Raw genomic sequence first — 22881 nt, forward strand, 5'->3', positions numbered from 1 at the left:
ACAGCCCCGCTCCCCCGCCCCTGCGCGGCTCCCCCTCGCCTCCGGCAGCCGAGCGCCGCCCGCCTGCGGCGCCCCAAGGGGACCGGCTGGCCGCGCGGAGCGACTGGCGGCAGCCCTCGGCTCCCTTCGCCCGGCCCGGCCCCTCCGGCTCGCCCAGCCCCGCGCTGCGCACGACGGCTCCGCCTGCTCCCAGGTAGCTGCGGCTGCTGCTTCTCCTCCGCCGCCGCGCTGTGGCTTTGCGCTAAGGCTGGGGGTGGGAAGCGGGGTGGGGGGGGAGGGATGTAGCCCTGCACCGCTCCAGCTCGCCTGGCTCACCGCCCTGCCTCCCTTGCCCACTCAGTTAGCCCCTAGTGCGGGGTGTGTGTGTGTGTGTGTGTGGGGGGGTGTCCAGACTCTGTCACTAATTATGTCTTTTCACCCCCCTCCTCCGCCACTAACTGATCTATAATTTGGTACCCAAGTTTGATTTTTCTCTTGCACTCTCTTTACTTCCTCCCCCCTTCCCCCCCGCCACTCCGCGTGAAACTGGATCAAAAATATCAAAGGGGATTACACTTTAACCCAGTGCCTTCCTGCGAGCACTCATAAGGTAGGTATCACTGGGGGAGAAAATCCATCCCTTCCAGCATGCTCAGTAAGGTGTGTGTGTGTGGTGTGTGTGTCTCCCTGTGTGTTTGTGTATACATTTCGTTTCCTTAATTGGTTCTAGCTTGATGTGCACTTGCTTTGTTTAGGCTTCTTTAATATTTTAGGTGGGCTAGACAGAAAAGGGAGCATTTGACTTTGGATGTCTATATGATGGTGTCTTACTTCTGTTGTTAATTTGGAGTTGGGGGTATAGTTGGTATGTCAAAATCCTGGCGTCTGAAGAATTGATAGAAATAGAAGACTGTTCCATACTACAGACCTGGATACTCTCATGTTGTTTACTGTCATCCAAATCGTTTTGTTGTGGTCACAAAAGAGAAGGGGGTTATTTATTTACTTTAAAAGATTTGGATCAAGTTTTTTTTTAAATTGTTCAGATTTGTTATATTCCAAATTGAAAACATGGCAGAGATTAAACCAATATGGGAGACCATACCTGTACTACACTAAACAATGTAGCAAAACTGAAAGTTCAGAGCATATACTTAAAAATATATATTAATGTGTCTTCCTTGAAGATTAGTTATGAATAACCTTGGAATTGCATTCCTACTTAAAGCAACCTTTGACTCTGATGACATTCAGAAAGAGTTGGTTAGACAACTAGCCATGTATATTTTTAGCTCTTTACATTTATTTATAAGTAATTTCACTACTGTTCACTATTCTGGATCCAGTGCTTTGTAATTATCTCACTGTTGAAGGGCATTTTATAGAATTATTTTCTGATTCACTTATTAAAGCTTTTTGGCATCTCCAGGTATATTTTCCACCATATCTTTGGGGATAGTTATGTAGCCATGTGATCTTTATATGAAGAATATGAATGTTACAGGGTCATAAATAGGTTCTTTTTTTCACATCCAGCATTTTTGCCTTTATTTGGATTTGATGAGGAAGCTGTTTGCCTTTAGGCCTTTATAATAGAAAAGTTCTCAGTCAATTTACCTTGTATATATTTTAAAACACATGCTGGAACAGAAAATCACACTAAGTTACTGAAAAAACAGCAGTAACTGGATCTGTTGATGCTCCACCATAGAAACTTTGAATGAGATCCAGCATGTTCATAAAGAATATTTACATGTAAATTACTGGAAGTTTCACTCTGTAAAATCCTTTTAACTGATAGAATGTATAATATATATCCACATGCACTCTCATGTCAACATATAAATGTTCATGTATATACCTGTGTTTCTAAAACTAACTAATGAGGGCCATGTATTGTACTTGAAAAAGACACTAGCAAGATAAGACCATATAAAATAGTAATGGAAAATGAAATTTTATATAATGTCAACAACTTCAGCATGATTTTTGGCATAAGTAATTTAGTGCAATTCTGTTTGCCTGAACTGGAGTGATATTACAAAGTGAATTAATAGAACATTAGTATTGAAAAAAGAAACAATTCTTCCTTTGAAATATGAAGTGTCACTAACTTGCTATGACACCTGGAAGTCAGTGAATAATACATGTGAAATATTAATATTTTAAATGCATCATATTTAACATTACTGTGAACTTAAAAAATGTTTCATATCAAGAAGTAGTTCATTTTAGAGTCTAAATTTTAAATGCAACATTTTGCCAATGAAGCAATTTATTAAAGAACTAAAGTCAGATATCTCAACATATCAGGTAATTTTGCACATGAAATATAAACATTGTGGAATATGAATTTAATTTTAGTCGTTATAAAAAAGAACATTCATTTTACTTTCCACTAGATTGCAAGAAAAACATTTTCAGGTAAGCTGATTAATGAAATGAAGTGAATTGACATACTCCATAATTCTTGCATTTTTAAAATACATACTAAAAATAAAACCATAAAGGGACATTTATAGAAAGCATGAAGCCAGATAACACAACAATAATCATATTTGGTTTTAAAATTAATGCAGATTAGAATAGTAATCTATACAATATATTTGCTTTTGCTTAAAGCAAATCATGTAACATTGGGCATTGGATTTTTTAAAAAATACTACAATACTAAAATTATCACAATAAAAGCTATTGGGAGGATTGTATTAGGGTCAAATTCTGCATTCCAACTCCAAATTGTGGTCCCATTGGATGTTTTCAGTGGGATGAAGACATGGCCCTCAGTCCTTCTTCATGCATGAGTCCCTTTGACTTCAACACTTCCTGGTTTTGTTCTAGCACAAATGAGCATGTATACCTAATTCTTCTAAAAGCTAAATCCTATGTTCCTTGCCTAGGGCCAGATTCTGCTTACCGTATGTTTTGAAGGCAATGGGAGTTTTGCCTGAATAAAGTGACCAGGATCTGTTTCTCAATCCTCTCTCTGACATAAATGCTGCAGTGGGGTTATAATATGGTTGGCATGAAGGCTATATCTTCTCATTAAAATCTATGAGAAGTGTGCTGGAGTAAGGTCTGAGTGCCATATTGTGATCCCAGTTAAGTCAATAACAATTATTCCAGCATGGGAAATGAGGGCCAGATCGTGCTTACTTTAATCAAGCAAAATTCTCTTTGGCTTCAACAACTAAGGCAAGCAGAATTAGCCTTTAAGTAAGGAATGCAGGGTTAAGCTTTTTAGAAGAGTTAGATATACAGGTTAATTTGTGCTGATTCATAGGATCAGAAAGTGGTGTTCGATCCAGATGATTGTGAGAATTTTTCTACCTTACAAATTACACAAGACACTGTCAAGAACTAGGAAATACTGAAGTTCCCATTAGGGACAGAAAAACATAGGAATTGCCATACTGGACCAGACCAAAGGTCCATGTAGTCCAATATCTTGTCTCTGACAGGGGTCAACCAGATGCTTCAGAGGAAAGTGGAAGACCCTTGTGATAGGCAGATGTGGGGTAATCTACCCCCACATTAGCTCTTTTCCTGAACTCTACTAGTTAGAGATGGGCTAAAGCCCTGACACATGAAGTTTAATATCTCTTCCAATTTTTTTGGTTATTAATTATGATAACTCTGTCTGGTGTTGTCTTTTCTATATAAATGTCCAATCTCTTTTTAAATCTTGCTATTGAGATTTTAAATTCCAATCTGTTCTGATATAAAAACAAATCCATTGTTAAACAGTTTTTCCCTTTCCTCCATGTTTGTTTAAACATGAATTTCTTTGCTATTAAAACACATTTTTGTTTCCACTTTTTTTTGTTTTTTGTTTTAAATTTTGTTACACCAATGTGAATGATGATTGTTTATTCCAGAAGAAACTTTTTAAAACAATAGGACTTTCATGTCATGCTTCAAGGATAATTATTGAACTTATCATAATGAAAATCATACTAAATCGACTCCCATGGTTGTTGCCTTAACATTTTTTAAAAGTTTGGAATTAAAAAACTCAGACATGCTACAACAGACAAAAAAATTACAAAATATATAGCATGTATTAAAAATATATAACTCCCACAGGGATATTTAGATGTAGACAAGAGTGTACTTTTTGGTTGATAGAATATCAGATGGTGACATATGATTTTATTTTTATTTCTAATTTTTTCTTACAGTTTAATAAAGATGATGTTTTATATATAGATATAATTTGCTGACCAAAAATTCCATTCAAGTATGTAAAAGAAGCCTTTACATCAAGCCAATTAATGAAGTGGGCCTATGAATTCAAAACTATAGTAGCTATAAATGATATAAAAATAAGGAAGAGAAATGGTCACATTATGTATCCGGAGGGATAAATACAGAATAATCATGCAGTTTGAAAGCAAAAAGAATTACAATTTGATAATAAAGCCTACACTAAAGATAGGCAGGCACATTATAGTTCCACTGAGAAATATAGTAAGTAAAATAAAGCAAGAAAAAAAGATTATTTTCAAACTTACTTATGTGGCCAGGTCTTTTCTAGCTCCATGTTGAAATGTTCATTTATGTATCGTAATTACAATAATACTGTTAAAGAACAAATTACTCACACAAAACAGTTCTACATTGGTTTTAGATTTTGTACCCTTAAATCCTAAAGTTTAACCTCTAGCAGTCCCACTGTTAATGTAAGCAGGTAGGTTTGCAGTTTACAGTTTAGCACTATTTTGAGATCTGGTCCTGCAAGCCCTTACTCAGATGAATAGTCCCATTGACTATGTGAGTAAGAGTTTGCAGGATTAGGTCCATATATTGTGCATCAAGGCCAACATTTTCAAACGTGGGTGCTCATAAATCTATATTTAGGAACCCACCGAAATGCAAGTGGTCTGATTTTCAAAGGTGCTGAGCACTTTACAGCTGCCATTGACTTCAGGGGCATTTGTGGGAGCTCAGCACTTCTGAAAACCAGGCCACAGGAAATTAAATATGGATTAAGGAACCTAGGTTTTGGTGTGCTGGTTTGAAAATTTGGGCTACAGATTGTTGTTTGGAATTTAGGTTCCTTTCTGTAGAGGATGTTCAGGATAAAAGGAATACTGAATATTGAAGAAAGCAGTAGTATAACACCCTCTCCCTCAAAACAATCACCTTACCCCTATGCAAAAAGGTTCTTTATTGCTCCCAATGATGTAAATGCCAGTACTATAATTCCATGTATAACTGTTGGTAGTTTTGCCATTTACAGTAGGGAGAGTAGGAACAGTCCCTAAAACAGTAAAAACATTTTGAAAAAAAAGTGATATCCGTGCTACAAATACTTTAATACTATTAAATACAGGGAGGCTGGAAGCTGCATATGGTGAATTATGCTTTCAATGCTGCCATTTTAGGTTACACAAGTAAAGATCTTAGTATTATATTCTTCCACAGATTTTGTGCTATGATTCGGAAATACTAAGAAGTATATTTTCTGGGCCTTTTTAGGAAGGACAATTTTCTGAGTGTAATAAACTGAATTCTAACCACCAGTCTAAACTTTTTGTGTGTGGGGGGCAATAAATAAGAGCGAGGAAGAAATGATGTCACGTACTGTACCATTGTAATTAATCATGTAACATTCAAATGCTGACATTATGGAATTTTGATTAGTACAGTAGAATCAGAAGAACTAAAAAGGGTGATTGATCATTAGTGAAAGACCTTCAGTAACATGATCAATGTTTGAAACAATTTTTGTCAGATATTGATGAGTAAAAATTAGGGATGTGCCTAGTCCAAGCCCCTCAGACAAACATCCCAAAATTCAGGGAAACCCAGCTCTTAATTTGGATCTGAACTTCCTTTATGTCTATAACAATGGGTCAAGCAAAGGATAATACCAGGCCTTACAACTAGAGACCCACTCCCACCTCTGATCAGTGGGATAGTTCTTTGGGAACTGAACTTAGTAAAACTTCTACTCCAGATCTGGGCCTGATCTTTGCTACTTGGGCTCATCTCTTCTAAAATATTTTAAAAATATCTTTGATTCTTCTAATAGTGATCAAGCTCTATACAGCATGGACTATTGCTTAATGCTTTGAAATTCTCGGTAAACCTGTATGCATGTATTTTATAAATATATTTAATAAAGCCAGCCAAAATATTAATAGGTGAAATACTTACATTTTAAAGGGACACTGTCAGCTTATATAAATATTAAATATATGAATTAAGTGTAGTTTCAGCTACTTCACCAGACCTAAATGTTCCTCTCAATTTCTCTAGTTTTGTGCTTTTACAGTTATTTTTAAAATTTTTTTGTTTCCACGGGTGCTGAATAAAAGAATCACCCAAACAGGGGGAAGTGACCGACTACACAGGTTAACCTGACTATGCACAAATTGTTATAAAAAGCACAAAGTAAATAAACTGAATAAAATATAGGAAGATAGTTTCTGTAATCTTTTTCAGTGATAGTAATCATAAGTGTTATGTCAACAGTCAGGGGAAAAAAAATCAGACTAAAATGTGATTTTTAAGTTGACAGTGCTTCTTTAAATTATGCTTGAAGAACCATCTCAGAAAAAAAAGACATACGACACTGTTCTGGATTTTATTTGTTTAAATGCAAATTTATGGAGCTGGCCGCACACCAAAAATCAGAGAGTTTGGTACTACAGTAGCGTTGGTGTTTTTTCAGAATTGTAAGTACTACAGAAGGACAAAAGGAGAATATGAATATATGGCAGTTGATATTTAGATTTAGGGTTACGTTTTTGCTTGTTACAACTGTCATTTCCTCTTACGCTTTCATTCCATCATATTATTCTAGCACTATCAGACACTGATTTATAAAAGCTGAAATTATTTACATCCAAAATTGTCTTTTTTATACTATACTTCCTATGTTAGCAACCTTTCAAGCGTCCATGAATCTTAGAATTCATGCAAAAACTCTCCCCCAGTATAGTATACATTACTAAAGATTGAGTTTAAAGACAGACAAAAAAGAAAATATTTATTCAAAATAATGAAAAGCATTTTATTCAATAGGATTTCTAAAAGCAAACTAACCTGTAATATCAGTATCCCTTTCAGAGTATTTTCTTTTCAGAGTCTGTCCCTGATTTTAGTCCACAGGTGCTGATTTTAGTAGTGGTATCCATTGCTCACTGTGCACACGTTAGCTGAGTGGTATGCACATAATTTCTTTATCTATTACCTGAAAATTGCTCAGATGATTTACTTTTCCAAAATAAGTATTCCCAATGAGTTGCACTCAATAAATGCCTTTCACAGCATTAATACAGAACTGAAATACAAAAGAATATTAATCTAATACATTCCAGAATTCAAATACTTGTGATTAATAAGCATTATTATCCATAAATAAGGCCCTAATGATACTTTGGCAGTGTTGTAAACACAAGAATCAGAAGCAATTATTGTCATTATTGTTCTGTAAGTACTTTCCATGAATACTAAATGGATATTGCTGTCCGGCTACTTGGCAAATATAAATCCCATAAAGAAACAGATATCAGCCAATCAGGTCTGGCTCCTATTAACTATATTTGTCTAATACACAGGGTACATAAAGAAGAGGCCACCAAGTTATTGGAAACAACAAAACTATTGGTTTAAACTCTTTCCTGACTTTATTAACCAACAAATATGTTAGAATAATGCTAAAGAGGAAGTTTTCAGCACTACGATGGGAACTAGTTACACAGTTGCCACAATTGTGAATGTGATATGGATGCCTGATAATGCACGGATGCATTGATAATTTACCCTTGCAAAAGGAGCATTTCAGCATATATCACATTTACTTGTCTTTTAGTTTTCTATAGGCCCTGTAGTCTGGACTCACTGCTGATCACCAGCCCCTATGTGTTCTGACACTGTAGCATACATTCTACTGGCAACATCTCTTTCATGAAATTGAAACCTGCCCCCTTCAGGCAGCTCCAGTCCACCCCAGTGTTCTGGGGTGGATGTCACATTGCCCATAGGTAGGGATTTTGTTTTTTGGGTTTTATTAATTTAATATTTTGGGGTTTGTTTCTAGCAATTTTTGAGTTTTATGTAGAAGTCCTAAAATTGGTTTTTTGGGCTTTCCTCTTTCTATATACTGTAATGACTAATGAATATACAGTATATACACTATATACATTACTCAATTCAGTATAGAGGAAGAGGAACCTCTGAAAACACCCTATTTTTGGACTTCTACATAAACCTCAAAAATTGCTAAAAATAAATAATCAAAAATGAAATTAATAAATCCCCCAAAACAGAAGTCGTACCTACGAGCAACGTGACATCCACCACAGAACCCTGCTGTGGACTGGAGCTGTTTGAAGTTCCATGGTACTGTAATGAGTAATCTCTCTGTAATGTTCCCTAGTGTTTTAATGTAGTACTATTTCCAAAAGCACTATTGCTCAAGTGTACTAGGTAACCTTTAGTACACTCCAGCGGGGTGTATACAGCCCAATTAATGCATAACATTTTAGTGCACTTTAGACATCACACCCCCAGAGTGTACATTACTGCTCCTTGAACAAGCCCTTACACACAAGTAACCATTTCCGGTATTTTTCTGGTGTTTATTGGATAAACACCGATTTTTTCCCCCTGTATCTTGGGAGTTTTATCGTGTTTATTAGTTAAAACCAAAAATCAGAAGCCCTACTCCTAGGATTTACGCTAGGGCATCATAATGAATGGGAGCACTGTTGGTTTGGACCTTAGTCTCTGTGGAAAGAAAAAGCAAATCAAAAGCTTTACATTCCTAATGTGCTGAATTCTTTCCCCCCCTCCTTGATGTTTGGGACATGCAGCACATGTTCTCTTTTTTGTAGGTTAACATTGTCACAATTAAACTTCAGTATGTTGTGGCTGGGTTTTGCAGCACATGTGACATGAGCTGCTTTTTCACAGCTAGTAGGTCAAATCTTACTCTGGCTAAATTTCTACAGAAGCCAAACACCCATGATTGTCAGCCGCTAACTCTACTTGTAGCTCATTGGTAAATTGGAGACAACTCCATGTGTAGTGCCCGGCAATGAAAATAAAAGCAGTGGGCAAGCTAGCTATTGTTCACCAGTGTGGAAGGGGTCACATCCCATGAACAAGGACAGGGTAAAGTCACAGCCATATCCAAATTACATACACACTTGCTACTAAGGATATACAGCCTGATCCAAAGCCCACTGAAGTAACTGGGAATCTTCTCCTTGACTTCTATGGGCTTTGGATCAGGCCAATATTTGGGAATGCTCAGTGAGAACACAGCACAGTGCGAGCAACCTGTTAAGTGAGTAGAGGGCTGTGTGGCTAGTTATGTGCTGATGGCAGAGCCAAATTGGGTAGTAGATTTTCTACATGTGAATTAGACCACACAAGACCCTGGTGTGTGACATGCCTTCATCGGGGCTAGATTGTCCCTGGCCCTTGGTGTGCTGGCTGGAGGGTGGAAGGGCATGAGAAGACTTAAGCCTCTCCCCTTGCATTCCTGGAGCAAGAATTAGGGGCAGTTACAGTCCCTTTACTCAGAGATCCTTCTATGAGTCCCTGGGGTACAAATTCCCCTACAAGGGGTGAGACCATGCCTATAACTGCTAGCTGCAGAGAGAGGAGCATGCTCTGCAGCATCCCGTGGTGATGAATTGCCTCGCTGTGCTAGGAAGCTGGGGGGGGGGGAATTGTCTCCCTCTTGAGACAATTCCTCCAAAAACTCCTTGGGGTTCAGAGCAGATTTGCATAATCTCCTAACTCAGGACCATGGATAGTTTGCACAATCTGCTCCTCTGTGATTTAGGTTAGATATAATCCTGAGCAAGATTTGCTCCATCTGTATCATTGCATCCCATTTTCAAATTTTGTTCACTAGCCTTGAATTTTAATAATTTGGTGCATTTTATAAATTAAAAAAATCTTGTGTCACTGACAAGAAGTTTTTATTTGTTAGCTATTCAGCATAGAAACTAAAATAATGAGGGTCATCGCTGCTGTGTGTGTTGAATTATTCACTGTTTGTAAAGCCCAGTAATAAATACTTATGCCTTAGTGGGTACATAGGATTAAGTTAACAAACATCTCTGAGAGATTCTGAAGCCCCAGTCCTGTAGGTATATCCATGCGTACAGAACTCTGAAGCTGGACAGAACCCAATGGGGAGCTGCCCAGGAGGATCCAATTATAGGATTGAGGCCTGTGGGATTATACAAGGAAAATTGTTGCGGTATTACTCGAATGCTATTCCCATCAGTTTTTGGCATGTTTATAAATGGCAGGGAGAAGTCCCAGCCAGGTCCAGGTTAGGGTGAGATTGTATTGAAGCGCAGCATGATACAGGATGTGGTTTGATTGTGTTTGGGGACCAGGAATGGGGTAGAGAGAGTGAGAAACACAGAGATTCCTAGGAAGGGAATGGAAATATTGGCGATTCTGTTCTCGCTTGTACAGGTATAAGTCAGGAGTAATGCCAGTGAAATCTCTGGTGTTGTGCCAATGTAAAACTAGTGCAAGCAAGAGGAGAATCAGGCCTCAAACATTGTTTCTTAGTTTTTTGTTGCTAATACTAGCCATTAAACCATTTACATTTTGTTTCATTCTCCCCTTGTGACCTTTTCCATTTAATTATAAGGAAAATATATAACAGGAAAAAAAGCAGATTCACACTGGGCCTCATCCAAAGCCCTGTAAAGTCAACTGGAGTCTTTCCAACAACTCCAGTGGGCTTTGGATCAGGTGCACCAAAGGGAAGAGAATATTTCTATCCTGTCTTGAACAGCTACAAACCTGAAAGTGTGTATGATGGCAGAGTAAAATATTACAATAACCCTTTTAAGAACTGTCCGGTTCTGGATGGATTCTGCTACGGAGAAAATGTGTGTGACATATGTTACATATCTGTGACCTTGTGTTAAGGATAAAGGTTATTATAGCATTAGCACTGAATATATATATATATATAAAAAGAAGAAACAAATTAACTAAAAGATAAAATATATTGATGGAAGTATACAAGATGCTCTTTAACACGCATATTATTGACTCAATAGATTGTTACAGCTTCAGAGCTATTAGGGTCTGCTGTGTCAATGTGTACTTAGGGACTGTTTAATATGCAGATGCTTGACATGACAGACCGCAGCCATTACGGTCTATCATGTCAGTGGGGATACATGCATATGCACTTTGCTAACCTACTAAAACTCCTTTTGAAATGTAGTTATTGTGCATGCATAACTACCCTTTAGAAATAAAATCAGAAAGCTGCTTTTTTAATGTAACACAATATGAATTACTCAGCAATAAAATATATTTCCAAATTGTCATTTTAAGTATAGAATGTACAGTCAGTGATCCAGAGTGCAATCTTAGATATGCAGCTCCTATCAAATCTTTTAACATTAGCTATTGCAGTTGTGCATGTGTGTAGGAGATCAGAATCTGGCTCTCTGTGTGTGTCTGTTTGAAAAATATAGTTTTGTCTTTTTTGAAGGTAAGGGAAAGTGTCATCTCTTTTTCATCCAAATAATCTTCAGTAGCAATTAAATAAGCTTATGCTACCTAAGAGATCAGTTAATACAAGATAAGTAGCATGACAGTTTGGAAAAACTGAGTATGTCTTTGATTATTTACTAAGTTTTGATATCTGCTATTTGCCTCAAAATGCTAAAAAGTGAAGTGTAAGATACAACATGAAAGACTCATTTGATCATCATAAGGAAAAGAATCAGTAGTTTTGCTTTTCTTTCTCTTAACAACTTATATTTTATTAAAATAGCAAAGCCAAGTGTTGTGTTTAATAAGATATACTTTTCCAATTTGAATATCAAATGTAAAAATACAATTAAAATATATCTGAAATGTGACATTAGTTGTAGGATATATTTCAGCAATGTGCATTTCTAAAAAGTTTAGCATATGCATTTTTTGAGTGTTTTTGATCATTCCATCAGCTGCACAGACATCTAGGATTTTTCTACACATATTTCTGAATGGCAGTTATCCAGTGATATTCTTCTCATTCATAAGCCCATGAACTTGAGAATAAAAATAGTTGTGGGATGTTAAACTATTTCCAAAAATGCAAGGATGCCATTATGTTTACTGATGTGTCATATGGCTCAGCCTTTGAGTTGATTTGCCTGGGTGAGGGGCATAGCATGGTTCTAACATGAAACTTACAAGCAAACAGCATTCTAGCATTCAAATAATATCGACTATGTAACACGTTGAGACCTTTTCTCTTCTCTGAGATATGGTCAGGTGCAAATTCTTAAAAGGAGAAAAGAAATGTTCATAATAAGGCAAATGGCCCAACATGAACTCACAGTATGTGCTCTGTAACGGGTCAGTCACAGATAGACACCGATTGTGCTGGGGAGAAGTCAGTACAACCGCATCAACTGTTTCCAATGTGATACCATTGTTTAGGTGGGGGAGGGCTAGGAACAGCACAGAGCCAGGGGGCACAAACTCATATGGCCAGAGATCTGCAGGGTCTGCACAGTCAGTGTCCATGGTTCTTCAAACTATGAGTAACTCTGACCACACTCCTTGCTTCTTCCACATGTTCACACGCCTTCCTTTCCCTAAATGATACACAGTTTTTAAATTAAGTGCTCCCTTCCTACATTATTCTACATGAGAATGGGAGGATATGGCCTAAAATGAGCTATCTGTATACTGTACTGAATTGGTGACAGTCCAGGTTTTCACTGTGCTACACACCATGATCACTTTGAGCTCCATGTCAGCAAGGGGACAAGTCAGATCCTGCTATTGCAAATGTACAGGCTGCTACCACTTAAGCAACAGGAGATAATTTTTTAGCTGTTAGCAATATAGGGCCTATGACATATGGTTGAACAGTTCTGATTCCATTCAGTAGAGGGTAACAGTGTATGTGTATGTGCTTGCTTTCTATGTTAAAGCTGATCCTGGGCAAACTCAGGACATTTACTGAATCACTTAATTGCACCCTGTGATTATTGTAGACACACTGATACAATTCCAGGAATCAGTTAATTTGCTGTGGCTATTGTTTTGTATCTGATGTAAAAAAACACCTGCATGTGTATATGGATGTATAGACATCAATTAAAAATGCACACGCATAAAAACAGAGTACCATATTAAACAGTGAAAATCGATAATGTGAAAATGTAGCCATTGACAGCACTTCTAATTTTGCCTGTTACAATGGTGTGCCATTTCTTTGAATGCAGCACACTTTTATGCCCCATTAAAGCATGGCTGACATAGCTTTCAACTACTCACAAATGCTGAGATGTTGAAAAATATAACATTTACAAAAGATACATCTGGTGCATATTTATAAGGCTCGGAATAAGGATGCATTTAAATAGTGCACGTGCTATCACCATATTAGGAGAAAAGTTACTCCAGGCCCATATGTGAAATCAGTAGTGAAATGTGTGCTGACTTAAATTCCTGGTATATGATATTGTGTGTCTCTGTGTTGGACATACTAAAACAAGAGACTATTGAGCAATGTATGCCCTTCTCCAACTGAGCAGCATATTTGTGTCAAATAAATGTCAATGTGTGTAGTGTAAATCTACATGGGCAGAAGATGGTCAGTTGTTTTGAGAGGCAAATATTTAATGTTAGAAATTTATCTCTGACTTCTAATTAAAATACGTCAGCATTTGTTCTGTCTATTCCTCTTCAGAGAGATAAGTGAGAACTAGTTAGAAATCAGGGAACAAAATGCTATGTGCTTTGTGATGCGGCTGATGTATTAAATTAAATAGATGAGCAGGATATAACAGCCTATTTTATATCACATAACATGTCAAGGAGTAAAAAAATACTTTCCACCATTCCCCCAATACAACAGGGCACTTGAAATAAACCAGAAAGCCACATTTTAATTAATGTTATGGGTCATGTTTTAAGCAGATGGAGCCAGGAAATTCAAGGTTAAACTCTGGGCTTTTTTAGTCTTATGAACATGAATTAGGGAGGTAGCACCAGACTTCATTGCAATTTCTGGCTATCTAATTTAATCTAACCCAATGTGGATTACTGAACCCAGAACTGACGTCTGGGGGTGCTAACAAAGTTGTTTGATGCAAAAGTCACTCTAGCAGGACTGTGACTTCCTTATGTCACTTCAAAGTAATTTTTTTTTAATTTATATTTATCTTCACTGGAGGAGTTGCCAGAGTGTTTTCATTTTATGTTGGACACCCACACTTAGAAGGTTACAACAGATGTACATGCAGTTTGCACAAATGCTGTTTTTGCACATACAATGTATCTAATTACCAATTTTGCTTGCACAAATGTAGGTTTTGATTTAGCGTGGGCAAATGAGAGAGTGAGGACAATTTGTATATGCAAGTGTTGAGTCAAGGTTGAGCCCTTGGGCTCTCATAGCTCTACATTTCTCACCCAGAAGTGGGAGATATCACCCTATAGTCTGATACTACATCCTTAATTCACTTGACAATAAACCTTAGGGACCTGCCATCAGGGACAATCATCTTTGGCAGGTTCAGGGCTTTTGGTAACATCAGCTGAGGCAGACGTGGCTAACCATGCCATACCCTCACCATTACTAACTGATTGAGCAAGATGAGTTTCTGGCTAAACCCTTCAGCACAATGGACAACAGCAGTACTGAATATACCTTTGTCCCACAGTGTCTGAGAGAAGCTGATATGGGAATATATAATTAGGGCACAATATCCAACCATACTATTTCTCAAGATGCTCTATATTTATATTTATCTACAATTATGGGCTGCCAGTAATTATTATTAATATACTTATTTTTAAGATGATAGAGGTTTTAGGGTCAATACGTATTTTGACACTCGTATGGCTTTTGAAGAAGGATAAACTGTAAAGATGAGCTGGCCTATTGTGATATTTGTTTAACTGGTTAGATTCGTACCATTCCTTTGTAGCCTTTATGATCTATCATACCAGTCTGGCAGCTATGCATGGGCACTATATCCACATGCCCACCAGGAGCCAGATTTTAATCTTAGATAAATGGCATGCACTCAAGCTGTTTTCACAACACCTTTATAAAACTACTTTATTTTAAGAAGAAGGACTGTCTTCTCCCTTTCATCCGCTTGATTTAAGCCTATAAGTGTGCCAGGATAGTAGAGTGCATGGTCCCAGTTGTGTCTAGGTGTGTGCCATGCACAGGGGATTAGATTTTCCTCTGATATCTACAGGCTAAAAATCACTGTGATATTTTTCACTCTCAGTATCTTTGCCATTTTTATTTTAGGGTGTTTTTAATGCACCAAACACAATCCACCCTTATTACAGACTCATCAATTTTGTCAGATTTCATTTCTCTGTGATGCACAGTGCAAGAGAAAGTCTTCTCAATCAATAAACAATTTTATATTTGTACCTCTTAAAAATTATCCAAGGTGATTTTTTTTTCAAAAACTGAAAAATAAAATGATCCTGAGTTGAAATTTTATAAGTAAAGTTTCAACTAGGAACAGATATTCACTGCCAAGATATATAACAGGAGTTTTTGAGAGATCTTTATCTTCAATGCTATAGTAAAAAAAACATGTTACACCCTACTCGGCATCATTCGTTAAGCAATTAAGTTACTGATAGGCTTTTACATTTATTTACCATGATGGAAAGATATGTTTACTCAACCTGAGTACAAATCAACATGAGGAGGCGGAAGTTCAGAGTAAATTTGACTAATGATGTTGTGTTTTCATCCTTGGAAGAAAGAAAAAAGCCTCTCTGCTTTTGATGCTATTTTATCTCCATTGGAAGGGATCTGAAATGATCTGAACTGTCATGTGAGAGCTCAGTTAAGCTCAGATCCTCTTTGATCGCATCTGAATGTGTCTCGCAGTTGGCTCATACCTTTCTTATATGAATACAGCATCCCACACTTTGGGATGTTTATTAAGCACTTTAACTTTTCATATATTAATGGTCTCACAATTAAATTTTTAAGCAAAATATAGGGGGAAACCTTTGCCACGAGGAGAAATTTTAATGTGGAAATAGCAATTAATTCCATTTGAGCATGACTTTTAAACTACACAACTGACTGTTATAAGTTATACTTCTGAATGAACCCTAATTATCTATTGTTTTCTTATAGGCCGCTAGCATGTTCTCCAGCCTTGTCTATATGGATTTCAAAAGCTCTGTTTCTCCAAGTAACGCTTCAGCATCCTTTGTGATGGGATCCATTGTGTGTGAGCATCATCATCAGTCTCTAAGACAAGTTTTTTTTAAAACTTTCAATATTTGCGAAGAGATTGCTAGATACGAGGTCTCACTCCAGAGCTGCTCTGGGTGCAGAACTACTCCAATGAAGAGATCGGTCAACAGAGCAGCCGTAGAATATGGCCCATATTGAGGGCATGTACTGTGTACTGAGGAGTGGGCATTTAAACCAATCTCCATTGTAACATAATTGATGAAAAGCACCTGCTGTCAGATTCTCAGCTGGTATAAATCAGCAGACCTCCATTGACCTCAGTGGAGCTGCAGGATGCTGATTTGTACCAGCTGAGGATCTGGCCCCTGAACTTTTGTGAGTTCAGGTTCTGCAGACAGATGGTTATGATCTGACAACACTGTATTGCAACTTAAATACTGCCACATCATGCCCAGAGAGTCTTGTGCTTTGGGATCCCATTCCAAAAGAGGGGGAGAAGCTTGGATTCTGGTTATGATTCTTTATAGTAAGAAGATAAACTTCTCTTGTTGCATCTATGCTTAAATTTAGCCTTCCAACCATGGGGTTAAATTCTGTGTTGCTTATTCAGACAAAACTATCTTTGAGGTTTATGGAATTAAGAACCACAGAATTTGTCTAAGAGCTGTTGGATCATACCCCATTTCTGACCTCAAAAACTTTTTACTTTCATTCCTGATTTTTCTTTTTGTAGAGATTGTCTCCTGCACCAAAATGTGTGATGGTTTTGTGATGTGGAAAAACATTTACTGGGACTAGTTTAAAATGACATGATATTCCTTGCCTTTGTGATATAAACCAAATTTGAACCCAGGTATTCATTCTTCATTTGAACACAGACATTATCTTATTCTCCAATCTAATCACTTATACTCTTGTATAACTTGTGCTGGAAGCACACTCTGGTATTTTGGCTCTGAAATGATTTCATTGTTAGGCTGAGTGTGACACAGATGGTATTCTTAAATGTAAAATTCTTTTTATGATTCTTGCAATTTCATACTTATTTCATTAGCTCATTATTTATGTTAAAGGGACATCATCAACTTGAAATCTGCTTAGTTAAAAAAAAAAAAAAGGTTGAAAGTAGTTTTAGGTACCTGCCTCACAATCTGCCAGGTTTTGTGGTTTCAGTACCACATTTTTTTTATTTTAAAAATGTTTTTGTATCCCTAGCTGCTGTGTGACAGATTCACAAAAACAACAAGGGGAAAGAGTCTCATTTAAGAGATTATAGGTGAGAAGCAGTGAAACTGACTATGCACAAAATGCTGTGAAATGCACACAATAAAGAAAATGAAGAAGATAAAAAATAATTTCTTTTTGCCAATCTCTTTTAGTTAGACTAATGTTAGGTGTTACTTGTAATTTCAGTAGGGAAACAATTTTCAGATAGAAATGTGATTTCTATCCAAAGCTGTCTCTTTAGTACACAAGTATAGTTATTAAATAAACATTAATTATGATAGCTGCAATTACTCATTCAGATCAATAATCAGAACCAGGAGTGAACCAAACCATAGCAACTTTATTTTTCCATTAAATATAGTGTGATTTAAAATAAATTCAAAAAGCCCTAACCATTCAGCCCCATCTGCTAGACATGAAAAGTCACTTTAAACCCGACACAGATCGTGAAAAAATGGGAGAAGAGGTGTTCAAAAGATACAGCATATGAGGACAGCTCCTCAGATGGTGTAAATCCATGCTGCTCTCTTGAAGTCAACAAAGCTATTCTGATTTACCCCAGCTGAGATCCTGGCCTAACATTTTTAAGTGCCAGGTGTTATGGTGAGTTTGTCCATGGGGTCATATACTGATCTTGTTCATTAAGGTAAAGTGGTGAATGTGATATTTTTCATTTTAATCAGGACAAGGAAAGTAAATGCTGTCAGGAAAAAATCTAATTTGAGGATTTCGTTTTCCTGGAAACTGGGGGCTGTTTGCCTGAATTGTATGGGGTTTTTGTTTTGTCCTGTCTGTGTTCCGTGGGCTGAATCCTCCTCTGACTGACATCCCTTGCAACCCCACTAATTTTGATGTCTGACAGGTCTGTTTTAATCTGTTTAATCTGTTGGAACTCCCACAGCAGGATCTGTAGAAGATTTTTCTTTCTGTCCCCTGTCTGAGGTGCAGACTCTATTGTCTGTGTGTTGGGGAGCAGGGTTCCACTGTGTTAGAAAATCTTTTTGCTTCAGGCCCAAGGGAAAAGTGATAAAGAATTAAAAGGGAGGGACTATAGCTATGGTTAGTACTGAATGCTGCTACTATTGCGCCCTATGCACTCAGCAAATATTTAGCTTCATAGCAACAAGAAGCCTTTTTTTTTTTTAATTTCCAAAGTTAAAGGGTAGATTGTATCTGACCACTGCATGTTTGCACAAGTGTAGGGGAGGGCATGAAAAGTCTTCACTGCTCTCATTCAGTGGCTGGGAACAACTGTCCCTAAGAGCAGGGACAACTGCTCCCTTCTAGTGCTCCCTAGCTAGGCACTAGCTACCCCAAAAGGGAGGGGAAAAGGAGGCGATAGGGTTAAGTTCCCCATCCCTGCACATACATACAAGCAAAGACATGCTGCACCGCTTTAAAGGTTGTAGTGGAGGTATGCTCTCCCTGTAGAACAAGGGTGAGCTTTGCAAGATGTTTTTCCTACATAAAGCACAATGCCTCCTGTGTTCTCCCTGGGGAAGTAAAGTTGTGCAAAGCCCTTTACGCAGGGCAGTGCCTATCAGGTCCAGCAGCACTCTAGGACTGCATTGGAATGCACTCAGGAGAGAGCTGAGCTCACCCTGTGCTGGGGGTCAGCTGTAACTTTGGTATTTCCTGATGTTGCAGGGCTTTACTCTGAAGCCTGAACATTCTTCTAACAGTTTTTAAAAAAATGAATTATGTTATATTTCCCCAGCTGAGTAGAGCTGGCTGAAGCTCGAAAGGAGGTTCAGTCTAGAGGCACACCCATATGTTCGGATGCATATCTGAACCTTGTCTGAACTGTCCACACTGCTTGTACTGGAAAAACTAGACAATAAGCGTGATGAGAATAGGCTTTCATGCAAGATGTTTAATATCCATTTGGGACAGAAATATTGCAAAACCAGCCTCTGTGGCCCTGCTGCCTTCAGTCTTCATCTTGAGTGAAATTATGAAATACAGAAGTACAGAAAATAAAAATAGCGGGTGAGTGAAGGGAAGTTAATCTCCATTTTTCCAACCCCAATAAAAGTTAGATTAGGGTTTAGTTCAGGCTTTGATTGAAATTTTAGTAGCGGTGGTGATGGAGGAAAGAATGTTTTTGTTTTAGCAGAATTGGTTCATCCATCCTTGACATGCTTATGGTTAAGTCTGTGCCCACTGCTACGATGCAATGTAAAAAAAAGTCTGTACTTCTTCTTTAAGAGCTGTCCCTTCTGAGAAAATTAGGGCTGACTATAATAGGGCCTGTCTCTATTGTATGCAAGGGAATGTGGCATAACACCAGTAGGAAGAGAGAGGATTTTTCCAAAAATGTGCTTCTGTGGTGAGTCTTGCTGCTCATTGTCCTCAAAAGCAGGTGTATCATCTATGTCTGTTGCCTGGGTATGTTTCTGATTGTTAATTAAACAAATATATTAGTAAAATACAAATACTGGGTGACACTGCATTTTAGCCAAGAGTTTTATCCTTCCTCTGCACACTGGGGATTTCTTTTCTAGTATTCCTGATTCAGATTAGTTTATTTCTTGGTGGCACCATAATCAGTGGAATTATTTCTATTTTTATTCCCATTACAAAAGTTTCAGTGTCAGTTAATAAGTGGTCAGGAAAACAAAGACCATATTTACGGAACAAAATCCTCACTTTTTTGTTGAATGGTAAATTAATAAATGGTAATTAATGATAATTGGTAATTGTAATTAATGCTAATGGTAATTCATGGTAAATTAATTTAGGGATCTAGCTAAAAAATTGTAGCTAAAAATCCAGACTCCACTCTGGCCTGAGTGAGCTTGGGAGATGCACAATGGCAGGTGAGGAGAAATTTCCCTCCCAGGCCACAGTATAACTTTGGTGTTGCTCCATGAATCTACGTCAGCCCAGTGAGTAACATTGTCTGTGAGGGGCATTCACACTGCATCCCCAGTCAGATACAGTTCTCCTGGCCTCACCCTGTTCTCAGGCTGCCCATGCTCTGTCCCCTCCCACTCCCTTCATGCTGTTGCACGGACAGTATCTTGCTCACATCCAGTTTGTCTTGAACAGCAGAATGATTCCACCGCACAGAGGCCCTTGGCAGTTGTAGAGGAGAGGCCTGGATTTACCCATTAACATACTAAGGACTAAATTCAGTCCTGAGTTAAGGACCCACGATGCTTCACTGAAACCATTGTGGGTAGCGTGGAATGACTATCAGGGCCGAATTTTCCCTAACAGTCTGAGTTACACATACATACACTTCAATCTTCTCAAAAAGCATTTAAGTAAGAACTGACCTTTCTATGTCAGTTGTGAAAAAACATATTGGCTGGGTTTGGAGAAGTATACAAACTAGGAAGCTGGACATAGACAAATGTACATTTTTTCCTAAGAACACGTTTACAGCTGGAATTCTCCCCAGCATTACAGTTAAAGGGAGTAGATGTGGTTATAGTGTTCAGTGACAATATCTGTAAAGCTCCTTCCTAACATGTAATGGGATGTGAGGCCTTTGATTTTAGTCGTCCCAAAAACATTATTTCCATTGAAATGCCTGCTCCTGAAAAGTTGCAGTCCTTCATGTGTATGGTGCACAAACGACAGAGTTGTGTTGTGGCTCTTTTAAACTGTATTAAAGTGGATGTAAAATAGGCACAATGTCCCTCCACCCTTAGGAGTACCCCGGCATATGGGGCCTCTCAGCCAGCCATAGAACCAGTTTAGCCACCTCCATGCCCTCTGCAGGCAGGACATTTCTGTGCCCCAGATATTCTCTGGTAGTGCCATGGCCCACAGGGAGACCTTAACAGCTGGAGCACTAGTTAAGGCAGCCTTCAGGAAGGCTATGTCTACACTACAGCCTGTGTCGGCATAACTTATGTCATTCAGTGGTGTGAATAAACCACCCCCCTTGAGCAACATAAGTTACACTGACATGAGCACTCATGTGCACAGCGCTCTGTCCGTAGGAGAGCTTATGCTACTCGTGGAGAAGGGTTTTTTTTATGCTGACAGGAGAGCTCTCTGCCATTTGCATGGAGTGTCTTCATCGGACGCGCTGCAGTGGCGCAGTTGTATTGCCGCTGCAGTGCAGTACGCCTAGACAGACCCTACAACTTGCTCAGTAGAACTTAATCAGCAAATCTGAGCATTGAAGGCTGAAGTGACCCCCAACAGCTCCAGGATAGGGGAGGTGCAAGCTGCCCTTTCTTATTTGTTTATGGCTTCTTAGAGGTGCATGGATATTGGAGTGGGCAAAACTGGTTAATGGTATCTGACCTGCTTTGTGGTGATAGTGAAAAACTTGGAGACACTCCTACAGTTTTGTCCACCGTGGACTCAAAATTCTGTCATTTGTACTCACATTAAGTAGTACTCTCCAAGTAGTTCCATTTTTTTCAATAGGCCTACTTGCAAAAATAGGCCCTGATCCTGCAAACATTTACATGAGTGCTTAATTTAGATCCATTCATGGGACCGAGACGCATTCTGAAAACTAAAAGGTGCATAAGTGTTTCCAGGATCCGGGCTTTCGAACTTACTCAAGCCTCAGTGGAAGTGAAGTTGGCAGAATATGGTGGAGTGGGGTGAGAAAATTAGGGAACACAAAATCATGATATTTACTCAGTTTATGCATTTTTCTACTTTTTTCATGAAAACCTGCATACAGAACAGGCACATAATTGTTTTGCTAAGTGAGCCTTGAAAGTAAGAGTCTTGATAGCTGTTAAGTATCTCCTTTCTAGTACAGTATGTTGTCCTTATAAGCTAATCAGTAAAACTTGCTCGGTAGAACTTAATCAGCAGAACTGAGCACATTGTCAGTGCTTAACAAATACTACTACTACTAATAATTAATAATTAGTAATAACATGAGCTCCTTTTAACACAACCTATCAGACTTTTGCTTTATTTTGAGGAGGGCTTTACTTGCCTCTAGTTAACTTAAGAATTAATATTTATTACAGCTCTATTTACAACAGCCAAGAGGAATTTGAGTAGGAAGGAAAATATTGATGAAAATTAAATTTTGACAAATATCGGAAATGAAATTCAGAGAAAATTATCATGCTGTTTCACGCATCAAGCAACAGTGCATTTAGTATAAGGTTCTGAAAGAACAGTAATTTTCATACAAGTAAGTGTCCATATTATTGCTAATAAAACTGGATCTGGACAATTGTTTGAAATGTAAAACACTATATTTGTATGTGATTGTTATTAGAATTACCTTTGATCTCCTGCTGTTCTCTTCTTTAAAAGTTTTCCTTAGAATGTTGTGACTTATATATGTTATAAGAGAGGGATTGGATGGCTCAGAGAATTGGTAATGGATCCAGAGCTGTTCACTTCTGCATCACCCCTCTAATTTAACACAGGCTGGCAGTGACTGAAAGTTAATCTAATGGCTGTTTGGTAGTTTATGTGAAATCGATTCGTGGTTTACATGCAGTTCCAACAGGACAAGAATTCACATTCTAAACAAATCTCTGGGCCAGATC

The 22881-nt window shown here is 38.0% G+C and overlaps 1 protein-coding gene and 1 long non-coding RNA gene across 2 annotated transcripts in view; both read left to right on the forward strand.

The window, feature by feature from the left end:
* LOC140897313 (uncharacterized) overlaps positions 1-22881 on the forward strand; it is a 97035-nt gene that overhangs the window by 4936 nt on the left and 69218 nt on the right. The window lies entirely within an intron of this gene.
* LOC140914200 (uncharacterized) lies at positions 82-22551 on the forward strand. Its single transcript, XR_012159799.1, has 3 exons — positions 82-193; positions 546-589; positions 16106-22551. It is a non-coding gene; the product is annotated as an uncharacterized lncRNA (long non-coding RNA).

Source organism: Lepidochelys kempii, chromosome 1, assembly GCF_965140265.1.
Source record: "Lepidochelys kempii isolate rLepKem1 chromosome 1, rLepKem1.hap2, whole genome shotgun sequence".
Lineage (NCBI taxonomy): Eukaryota > Metazoa > Chordata > Testudines > Cheloniidae > Lepidochelys > Lepidochelys kempii.